Consider the following 10,458-nt stretch of genomic DNA (forward strand, 5'->3'; position numbering starts at 1 on the left):
CAGCATGAGTGTAATCAAAATGGTTATGAGTCTGGATAATCTGTATTTTTTTTTAGAATAGAAATAACAGTTTTTCCACGATTCAAAAAGCAAATTACACAATCAAACAAAACAATATGTAGGGATAATTTACTTTAGGTTCTGACAAAATGTTTTATTGTTTAAAATTAATTTATAAATGGTTTATGGTCTGGTCTATGTATCCCTGCCTCTGATGAATTATTTTTATCCCTGGTGGGGATAAAAAAAAAATCCCTCCCGGGTGATGCTACTCCACAAACCACCAACAGAGCATCTAAAATACCAAAAAATAAAAATCTTTTTTTAAAAACATTGCCAAGTAAAACGCTGCGTTTATATAGAACCGTCTCTTTACGACCACAACAAACGGGACACTTTTCAGAGGCGCATTCCGACTTTGCCTCCGCGCCAGGCGCAAGTCAAATGAGCGCGGAAAAGGTGCAGGTGACGACGAGGGAGCTTCAGTTGAACAACAGTGAACTGCGGTCAGATGAGATGATGTCAGGCTATGTCGGTAAAACTCAGAAAAAATAACACGACTGTCCAATCAGTCATTATACTGTGCTCGTGGCGCGCACTCAAGAATTGCATGCGCAAATGCGCCGGCGCGCGCTGCATAATTACTTTATTGTAGCTAAAATAAAGCGCAATAGAAACTACGAGCAATAACCGTCGTTTGAAAATGAAATTGCGAAACATGCGATTAAAGCTGCCTCAAAACTGTGCATGCATGCATGTATTTGTTGACATGGTTTTAAAGCTATTGGTATCCAATTTGTTGGTCTTAACGTCTTAAAAATGCACATATGTACACCAGGGAAATCAAAATTTTCTCGGGGGAGCATGCCCCCGTACCCCCCTAGCAAAATACATTTTATGACCTCTGTAATTATGAAACTCTGCGTACATGTTCTATAAATTATATCTAATGAAATCTGAGGTAAACGTGTATTTCTACAAATGTGCCCACTTTGACAGTAAAAGTCTGTATGTGTATGCACTGTGATCAAAAATAAATGGGACCAAACGCGATTGAATGTAAAAGTTTGTGTCTCGTTATACTATTAATAACTACCGATTGATTTTGCATTTCTTTTAGAAATTAAGAATTATTAGTGTCATTGTAGTCATTATTAGTGTCATATATATATATATATATAAAATATAGCGGCCCCCTCATTTTTAGATGGGCCCCCCCAAAAATAAAATTCTGGCTACGCCACTGGCTCAAACCTTGTCAACTTTTAAATCTGCCCTGAAAACTTACTTTTTTTCCATGGCGTTCAATATCCCGTGAATCATATTGGCCTAAATTTCTTTTGTAACTAGCTGTTCTCCTTTATTTTTATTCTTTTTTACTTTTATTGTTTCTCTAGTGCTTAAATTTTGTCGTTATTGTCAACTTCTTTTGCCTTGTAAAGCACTTTGGTCAACACCAGTTGTTTTTAAATGTGCTATATAAATAAACTTGTATTGTATTGTATTGTATTGTAAAGATCTCAGTCGCATTAACAGCACTGTCTAATCCAAATATGGACATTACCTTTGTAGAAATAACCAACCGCGAAAGTTTGCCGGGGAATCTACAGCCGAAAACCACATCTGATTGGTCATGTGAATTTCCGACTACGTGATTGGTTCTCACTCGTCATGCTTCCTTGTTTATTTTGCACCTGAGAGAAAATGCCAACAACACCGAAATCAGCATGTAAACTTTCACAGAAAAGATGGCAACAGTTGTCACTTGCAAGAGCTAGTAAAAAGAAAGTAAACAATAGATTAGACGATGTGCATCGCATCAGCGAGTGCCTCATCCCGTTAGCTACCGTTTGGAAAGGAGTGTGTTGGAGGGAATGACAGCCGCGCCACACAGGAATGGCTCATAATTCACGTCGCACGATTTAATTAATTAGTCAGTGGTTTTTGTTGTCCTAACTGTGCTGGATCAGGGCTGAAAACTGACATCGATGCACAGAATCATGGGTTCTGTCCCAGCTAACAGAAAAAGGTCCCCAGAACGTCCCCTGAATGGCCTCTGTGAACGTCCCCCGAACGTCCATGTTTAGGGTCCTCTAGCTGTCCCGGGGACGTCCGCAAAGACATCCCCCGGACGTTCAGTGGCCATTCGGGACGTTTAGGGGACTTTCCATTAAGCCCTTTTATATTGTTTTTTATTTTACTTCTAGGTTAACAAAAGAAAACAAACACGTTGTAAGGAGCAAAAATACATTTATTTATTTATAAAAGAACAGTTTTATAATTGTTGTGCTCTTTCCGTGTGTGTGTGTGTGTGTGTGTGTGTGTGTGTGTGTGTGTTAGGCAAACATGCAGTTGTGTGTGAACGCGCGTCTCTCGTTGTCAGCTGTGGTGGTCTGATGGCAGTTATTTCGTTGGCTTCTAACCTAAAACGACAAAATAAACATTCAATAATGTATCAGGTATCGTTTGTCTATTAAAAAACATTTATTACTGACAATATGGATTTCGTGAGACCAATATTAGCGCACATTTAAAGATAGGCCGTAACGGTCAGCCGCGACGGACAACTTCAGCAAACTTTTGTAAATGTAGGCTAATCATGTCATATAATTTAAACTTTAAAAGCTAAACAGTGGTAACGGTAGATAATGTCTGCTAAACTGAGATTTAAAATATCTTTTCTGCCGACAAATGAGAAAATCACCGGCGACAGGACCGTTAAAGGGTTAGTTCACCCAAAAATGAAAATTCTGTCATTTATTACTCACCCTCATCCCGTTCCACACCCGTAAGACCTTCATTAATCTTTGGAACACAAATTAAGATATTTTAGTTCAAATCCGATGGCTCCGTGAGGCCTTCATAGGGAGTAATGTCACTTCCTCTGTCAAGATCCATAAAGGTACTAAAAACACATCTAAATCAGTTCATGTGAGTACAGTGGTTCAATATTAATATTATAAACCGACGAGAACATTTTTGGTGCGGCAAAAAAACAAAATAACGACTTATTTAGTGATGGCCGATTTCAAAACACTGCTTCAGGAAGATTCGGAGCACAGTGAATCTGTGTGTCAACACAGGAATGACAACAAACTCTCAAGCACAAGAGCAAAAGAATATTTAAAAGGGCTAATATTAAGCTACTTTGATTATGTTAATGAGCACTGCAGTCTCATGATAAACGAAACAAACACAGAAAGAATAAAGACAATTTATTTTTTGTCCATTTTTCTTTGAATTTTCAATCTAAACCAGTCTTTTGTCTATTAGAATAATCATGTTATTGTGATGTGGCTACACCACTGTATCAGTGTCCAGTTTGCACACATAATTTATTTGAAGAAAACTTGATGAAATATGTGTGCATACACTTTGCTGGTTCATGTTTGGTGCAGGAGAATATGTGAAATATGTCTATAAAAACTTTAAACATGGATACTTTATTCTGTATGAGCTAGGATCCACATGATAGTGTTGTTAAACACAAAGCGAAGCTCCGCGCTGAAACCGATCAAATGCACGCTCCACCTGTATATCATAACAACAATTGTATTTTTGATGTGTTCATATTGAAACTCAAGTTCCCACTGCATCACGGGCAAAATACAAACAACACTCATGTGCTGCTGTGCTGGGGGAAACATACATACGGCTCCGAACACAGAGGCGAATGAACAGCACTTTAGTGACATTTGAATTCTCCGCAGTATTGTGATCTCAAACAAACAAATTTTCAATTTTTGCTGGTACAGCAAAACAATCCACATGCATCCAAACTCCTGCACTTTGTGACGTTGCTCCAACTTTGCTTTTCAAATCGGAAGACAGAAATCGCTCGAAAAAAATGCAAAATAATTAATTTCAACTTTTGAATATAATAAATGAGAAGCTTTAGTGTTTTCAATGATGTGCAGCCTATACATATCTGTTCACAGCTCAAAAAATGTGTTCTGGGGTTTCATGACCCTTTAATGTCAGTTCATTTTAGCTATTAATGATGCCACATTACTTTATTTTAATAGCATAAAAATTGACATTTGTTGAAAATTACATAAGCCAAAATTTGAAAAGGCTTTTAAGTTCATGAAAAGTACTGTTAGTTCATGTTAACTATAGTCTGCAGGATAGTGTTAATGTCTACACAAGCTTATTAAAGTGTTCAGGTACATTAAATATAATAATGCTTACATGGAGAGACTACCCTAGAATATCAGGCACTTTGCCAACTTTTTCTTATTTTCAATGGCATTTCTGGACTAGTGTCAAGGACTAGTGCATCTTCAAGCCTTAATTCAGCATGAGTAAAATACTTAAGTACAGTTAAAATCAGATACTCCAAGACTTTTACTCAAATTGTCTTAGAATTGGTCACTTTTAACTTGTAACGGAGTCATTTTCATTGTAAAGTATGTGTACTTTTATTTAAGAATGGTTTTCAGGTACTTTTTACACCTCTGCTCTTTCCACAGGTACGACTTCTAAAACAGTTCTCTTTTGAGTGAATCCTTATGTCCCTTAAGGTCCCCTTTAAATATGAAACTCTTTCCACACTGTAACTTCTCCTCTGTGTGAATATTCATGTATTCCCTAAGGCTTTGTTCTAGCCTGACGTGGTCATACTCAATTCTAGTCAGAATATGAGTCTGATACTGCTCCATTGGGCTTTGATTATGGGGGCGTATTTCAACCGATCCAGGAAAGACCTCAATTGGATAGACCTACAACCAATCAGAGCTACAGAGTAGCGACCATCGGGGCCAGCTGATAAATCAAAGTTTTGCAGAATCCCGTAGGAAGGACGGCAAAGACATCTTTCCCATCGACAAATACCTTGATCGCGGTCCTCTGTTCCTCTTTTAAAATGAATGCGCTGTTGATATCTTCTATAACGGACGTGATGGTGGAATCTACACATCTCAGTTCTTCAACAACAGCCATCATTGTTGTAAACTAACCGTGCATCTCAATCATCTCCCTAGCTCCCTAGGTCGTGAATCAGTATATAATGAAAGTGAATGTGGCTGATACCCTGATCAGTGCCCTGACTACTGAACTAGGGAGCTGATTGAGACACACGGTAATTCAACCCAAGCGCTCTTTGATGACGTGGCTGATTACGTTTCTGGTGATAATCTGTCAATCATTGCCCTGACAATGTGATTGGTCCGAACAGTTTCTGTTCAGGCATAATTACTCCTCTACGGATCGAGTCCAGACCGAACTTCCCGACCTAAAAATGTTGTGGGCGGGGCTAAGTTCGCCTGGCATCCAGGCTAGCTTTGTTCCTGCGTGAAGCCATTTCTGCACAGAGTGCTGATGTCGAGGCAGGAACACACCAAGCCGACATCAACGAACTAGGGGCACTGAAAGCAGACTGCAGGTTTGGCTCATGTCAGCAGTGTCCGTGTCCAAAGTTACCCTGACCTACCAAACCGAAGCCTGAGAGCTGACGGACAAGTAGCACATCCCTTCTGCGCCTGCGTAAGATGAAATGCCTTTCCGAACCAGCAGGTGGCAGTATCTGAACAGCCAATCAGAATGATCAGATGGACCGAGGAACTCTGATGCCGATTCAACATGTCGAATCAGCCAGGAAAAAAAACAGCCAACGAGGACCAACTTCAGCCGACGGTGCAGAACACACTGAGAAAACATCTCGGTTATGTATATAACCTTAGTTCCCTGAATAGGGAATGAGACGCTGCGTAAATCGCTATGGGAAAGCCTCTGCGTGATGTCGTCATGAAGCTCGTATGAAATCTGTCCAATCAGGAGACAGAACATCATAGGCGGGTGACGTCACTGACCAGGAACTATAAAACCCACCCGAAAACACTGTCATTCACCTTCTCAAAGTCTGAAGCAAGTCGCTTATCGGGCATGCAGGGAGTATGGCAAGGATACGCAGCGTCTTGTTCCCTATTCAGGGAACTAAGGTTATATACATAACCGAGACGTTCCCTTTCAAGGGAACTCGCGCTGCGTAAATCGCTATGGGAATGCTATACCCACGCCGCCATAGTAACAAGTGACCGATCGTGTGAGGCCGAGGCGCACAGTTCACAGTAGCACTTGCACTCCTGGAGTGGAGCCGAGGTCTAATTCATAAAACCTCACAAAAGTGTGCGGTGAGGACCAGCCTGCCGCATCACAAATGTCATTTAGGGAAACCTCTGAAATAAATGCCTTGGAGGCAACCATACTCTGTGTTGAATGAGCCCGGACAGCCAATGGTGAAGGTTGTCCAACTGACTCATACACAAGTGAGATAGCCTCAACCACCCACTTGCTCATCCTCTGCTTTGATGCTGGCAGACCTTTTCTTGGTGCGCCAAAGCAAACAAATAACTGTTCAGATTTTCTCCATGTAGAAGCTCTGTGTACATAAGCATCTAATGCCCTAACTGGACATAGCAGATTCAGTCTTTCCTGGTCCGATGACATAAATGGAGGAGGACAGAAGGCCTGCAGTACAATAGGCCTCGCAGTATTAGTGAGAACCTTCGGAACATATCCCGCTCTGGGATGTAGAAATGCCTTCACATTACCAGGCGCAAATTCCAAGCACGATGGAGCAACCGACAGGGCTTGAATGTCACCAATTCTCTTAAGAGACGAGATAACCAGAAGAAACACTGTCTTTAGTGTTAGAAATTTCTCTTTCAACCTTTTCAAAACCATATCAGAGTTGGCCAGAACGGGGCTACTAATAATAGACGGGCCCCGTCCCGGCGAACCCTGTCCAGAACTCCTGGGAGCAGAGTGATCGGGGGAAATGCGTACAGCGGTAGCCTCGGCCACGGCTGTACCATCGCATCCAGCCCAAGAGGTGCTGGGTTTGTCAGGGAGAACCACAGTGGACAATGAGTCGTCCCTCGAGACGCAAACAAATCCACCTTGGCTTCGCCGTAGTTCTCGCAAAGGATCTTCACCACATCCGGGTGAAGTCTCCACTCCCCGGGCCTCGGCCCCTGCCTCGACAGGATGTCCGCTCCCACATTTTGGTACCCAGGGATGTAAACTGCTCTGAGGGACAGCAGTTTCCCCTGGGACCACAGGAGGATCTGATTCACCAGCTTGTAAAACAGGCGTGATCTCAGACCCCCCTGTCAGTTTATATATGAGACTACTGATGTGTTGTCTGATCGAACTAACACGTTTGTCCCTGAGATCTGGGAGGAAGTATCTCAGTGCTAGAAATACCGCCATCATTTCCAGACAATTTATGTGCCATGTGAGATGATGGTCCTGCCACAGACCCCATGTTGAGCGACCACTCATGATCGCTCCCCAGCCCGTGAGGGATGCATCCGTCGTTAGCGTGACGCGACGACTGAGAGCTCCCAACACAGGTCCCTGGGATAGGTTGCTTCCATATGGCCAGAGCACGTAAGCAGCGCTGCGTGACTCTGATCATACGAAACGGATTCCCCCTCGGTGAGAACCCCTTGGTTTTGAGCCACCACTGTAAGGATCTCATGTTCAGTAAGCCCCAAGGTATAACGTTGGATGCTGCTGCCATCAGACCCAACATTTTCTGAAACTGTTTTACAGTGAGTGACTGGCCTAGCTTTATGTCCGAGACTGCATTGAGGATTGATGTTATTTGAGCCGGAGATAAACGGGCTCTCATAATCACAGAGTCCCATATCACGCCCAGATAAGTGATTCTCTGAACTGGAGAAAGAACACTTTTCTTCGCGTTTAGTCTCAACCCCAACTTTTCCATATGAGCGAGAACATCACCTCGATGTTGAACTGCCATCTGCTCTGATTGAGCGAGAATCAACCAATCGTCTATGTAGTTTAATATGCGGATGTCCTGCATACGCAAGTGCGTTAGAGCCGCATCTACACATTTGGTGAAAGTGCGGGGTGACAATGCTAGGCCGAAGGGAAGAACCCGATATTGGTATGCTTCGCCCCCGAAAGCAAACCTCAGGAATTCTCTGTGATGCGGGAGGATTGACACATGCAAATACGTGTCTTTCAGATCTATCATCACAAACCAGTCCTCTGATCTGATTTGTGACACGACATGCTTTATTGTGAGCATCTTGAACTTGAGCTTTGCTACTATTCGATTCAATTTTCATAGATCTAAAATCGGACGTAATCACCCATCTTTCTTTGGCACAATGAAGTATCAGCTGTAAAAACCTGACTCCTTGCTGGGAGGAGGAACCCTTTCTATTGCTCCTTTTTGCAAGAGTGTCTGAACTTCTTGTGCTAACACCAGAGCCTGCTCGGGATCTACCACCGTGGTCAGAATCCCATTGAATCGGGTTGGGTGTGTTCTGAACTGAATCGCATACCCCTTTTCTATAGTTCGCAGGACCCACTGAGATACTTTTGACAGATTTTTCCACTCTGACAAAAAAATCTACTAAGGGAACCAGCCTCTCGAGGCTGGTCTCTGGTGGAACATGAGCACCTAACACAGTGCCCTGTAATGGCGGACCCCGGCATTGTGGCAGGGTTGGCAGAGCGCCCCCTGAGGGCACCGAAGACACACAGGCACCGTATAATGAGGTGAATGCTGTCTGACTTTGGTGGGGACCGCCCTCAGAATCCTGACAGATCTTATGGCGTCAGGATTTCTTCGAAGCCCTCTTAGCGGCAATGACGGCCCTCAGATCCTTCTTGCCCTTCGAGGGCTTCGGCTGAGCACGCTGACCCGGTTCCCAGCTCCTCGGAGGGGGAGGTCGGGTAGCAACACTCTGCCTCTGGTGTTGTCTGTGCTGCGAGGAGCTTGTACTCGGTTCCTGCTGCCCTCGCCCAGCAGCAGGGGGAATTTGGGCCCGTCGAGGGAGAAACTGCTGCAAGGCAGCAGACTGTTTCTTCGCCTCTTGGAACTTGTTGGTGACGGTAGAGATAGCATCACCAAACAGGTTGGAAGGATTCAGCGGGGCATCAAGGAGAAACGCCTTATCCTTGTCCTTAATCTCAGTGAGATTAAGCCACAAGTGCCGCTCCGTAGCCACCAAGGAAGACATGGAACGCCCGACAGACTTAGCTGTCTCAGTGGCACGGAAAGCGAGATCGGCAGTAAGGCATAACTCCTGTATCCGATCTGCCCCAACCTCATCACTTTCCCCCAAATCCTTCAGCAGATCAGCCTGATATGCTTGCAAGATGGACATCGTGTGCAAGCATGCTGCAGCCTGACTGTACGCTTTGCCCACTAGCGCTGAAGTGGTCTTGAGCGGCTTAGTGGGCAACGTCGGGGCTTTGAGGGACGATGCCGCCTGCGGAGAGAGATGGCTCGCAAGTGTCTCTTCCGCTCTTGGCATCGCCCCATACCCGTGTTTTCTCATTCCTGCCACATTGCTGTATATGGAGGTCTGAGGTGTGTAAACACAGGTAGATACCGGCTTCTTCCACGATCTCAACACCTCAGTGTGGAGATCAGGAAAAAATGGTAATGCCCGACGTGGAGGCTGAGCAGACCTAGATGGCAGAAAGCGTTCATCCAGTTTACTTCTCACGATCTGCACTTGCTTTTTGGCTGGCCAATCGATGTTCAACTTGGCAACAGCACGAGAAAGCACCTCCATAAGCTCCTCGCTGGCAGGAGACTGAAGTGGCGGATCTTCAGCCTCCCCCGTGGCCACGCTAACAACATCTAGCTCCTCAGAACTAGATGCCATTAACGTGACCGTATCCACCGGAGCGGAAGAAACCGCAACACGTGCTTCCTGCCTCCAGATGGATACACTTCTGGATGCAACAGGTGAGGGCAGAGATAAGGCAGGGCCCGTCTCTAACCCCTCTGTTACATCCATTTCCGAACCCCAAGACATAAGGCGCCGGCCTTCCTCGGCAGAAGCGGGACCCGAGCCTTGAGGAACGCGAGCCGAGCCACCCTCCTCGAAGAGGGCTCGGCGGGAGCGCAGCGTACGTAGCGGCAGCTGTTCACAATGCACACAGGCAGCCCCCTCGAGAGCTGCCTGGGCATGCTGCGCTCCCAAACAAACAACACACATTTCATGTGTGTCCCCGCCCGGGATAAAACGCAGGCAAGGGTGCACACACTTCCTGTATAGTTGTTCACTCGCCATTTCAACAAACTTTGCAAAAGACAGACAACAATAAATAGGACAGACAGTATCACACAAAGTAAGCTTCTTGTAAGTATCACACTTGCTGAAGACACAGAAGCTGAATGACAGTGTTTTCGGGCGGGTTTTATAGTTCCTGGTCAGTGACGTCACCCGCCTATGACGTTCCGTCTCCTGATTGGACAGATTTCATACGTGCTTCATGACGACATCATGCAGAGGCGTTCCCATAGTGATTTACGCAGCGCGAGTTCCCTTGAAAGGGAACTTAGGCCCCGTGCACATGGAGACACATCTTTGTGAATATGCACAAACTTTTTATTGGATAGGTTTGCGTTTTTGTGTGTACAACCTTTCTGTATATTTTGAGAAATGATGATGTCATCACCCCACG

Source organism: Megalobrama amblycephala, linkage group LG1 (assembly GCF_018812025.1).
Source record: "Megalobrama amblycephala isolate DHTTF-2021 linkage group LG1, ASM1881202v1, whole genome shotgun sequence".
Classification (NCBI taxonomy): Eukaryota; Metazoa; Chordata; class Actinopteri; order Cypriniformes; family Xenocyprididae; genus Megalobrama; species Megalobrama amblycephala.